Here is a 1964-nt window from a genome sequence, read left to right as displayed (position 1 = left end):
ATTGCAAGCACGCACAACTACCTCGGGATACATGCCTAATGTTTGATATATGCCTAGATGGTCATTTCTTTTCTATGTGCCTTGCCCCGAGTTAAATACATGATATCTCTCATCCATTACCAACCATCCATCTCCTTAGCCTACAATGTTTTAATCCTGCTGGTGACAAGTTACTTTACTTTCTCCGTTTTACTTTTGTTCCTTTGCCACTATTATTTCCGTTGCCACCATCACTTCCATATCATCGTTGCTACTAATATTTCGTTGCCAATCAAGTATCTTTCAGGTGCGGTTGAATTGACAACTCATCTGTTAAAGCTTATAAATATTCTTTGGCTCTCCTTGTGTCGAATCAATAAATTGGGTTAACTTACCCGCGAAGACTGTTGCGATCCCCTACACTTGTGGGTTATGAAGACCTTTTTCAGGCGTCGTTGCCGGGGAGCATAGCTTTATTTCCAAGTCTACTTGGAGTTATTTTTCTTGCTACGATTTATTCACTATGGGTAATAAAGGAGACCCCAAGGTTCCAATTTTACCATCCACTACTAGAAAACGTACGGTTCTTAGCACTAGTGCTACACTTGATTCACTTTCCGTTATGAGTAAGTTCGCTTCACCACTATTACATGCTGCTTCTACACACTCTGTTACTATGCCTGATACTTTTGATGATTCTTCCACTACTATTGATGAGCCTGGTTTGCTTGGTTATTTTATTGAGACTTATATTGCTAAGGCTGCTAAGCAGTCTGGAATTGAACTTCCTGTTACACGCTACCCCATTGGTATATCTTTTGGTTACCCAGACTTGATTGGTCTCAAGGAAAGAATTCTTGATGATGATTATATTGAACTTGATGATGATTTATGCAGGGAACTTACAAAGTGTGCTGACTCTGACCCTGCTTTTGTTAAGAAGCTGCTTGAAAAGCATTCTATGAAGAACAAGTTTACTCCTGATCCTAAGTTTGCTTCATCTCCTATTTGCATTGAGGATGCTGATTTTGATTTCTCTGTTGATCTTTCACTTATATCCATAGTTGAAGCTGACCCCTTTTATGGTAGAGAAGATGACGATGCTATTGCACACCTTACCAAACTCACTGAGTTGGGTTGCTTATTCACTATAGAGGACAAGAAGAGAACTTATTACGTTACTAAGCTACTTCCTTTCTCTTTGAAGGAAGATGCTAAAGCATGGTATGATGCACTACCATGTGGTTCCATTAAGAGTCCTCAAGATTTAGTTTAATCTGTTGTTGCTAAATATTTCCCTGCTCATAAGTAACATGTTACTTTACAAAGAATTTATAACTTTAAACAATTGCAGGATGAGCACCTCCCTAAAGCTTGGGGGAGGTATTGCACTTTGCTTAAGTCTAGACCGGTACAGGGAATTCCTAAGAATGAATTGCTTGATATATTTTATGCTGGTCTAACCGATGAATCTAGAACCTATCTGGATAGTTGTGTTGGTTGTGTTTTCAGGGAAAGAACACCGGACGATGCCGAAGAATTAATGGGCAAGATAGCTAAGAATCATGATGATTGGTCTGTTCCTGAACCACCTCCATCACCCAAGAAGACAGGTATGCTTTTCTTGAGCCCAGAAGTTATGAAAGAAGCCAAGAAGTCTATGAAAGAGAGAGGTATTAAAATTGAAGATGTGAAGAATCTACCTCCTATTGAGGAATTATGTGAGCCTACCACTCACCCACCTGTGGTAGAGGTACACTCTCTTTTAGAATTCAATGCAAGTAACGCCCCTCATGGTAAGCCTCCTGACCAATGTTTAGATGAGCTTGATAATTTCATTGTCAAGCAAAATCACTTTAATGAGAGGATTCAAAGCCAATTGCATGATAATTCCCTTGCTATCAAAAGTTTGCTTGATGTTTTAAGTAGAACTTTTAATGATGTTAAAGGTCGTGTTAAGCATTTTCATATGGTTCAAACTCACC

Source organism: Hordeum vulgare, chromosome 7H, assembly GCF_904849725.1.
Source record: "Hordeum vulgare subsp. vulgare chromosome 7H, MorexV3_pseudomolecules_assembly, whole genome shotgun sequence".
Classification (NCBI taxonomy): domain Eukaryota; kingdom Viridiplantae; phylum Streptophyta; class Magnoliopsida; order Poales; family Poaceae; genus Hordeum; species Hordeum vulgare.
The sequence above is the reverse complement of the archived record's forward strand: the minus strand, read 5'-3'. Positions refer to the sequence as shown.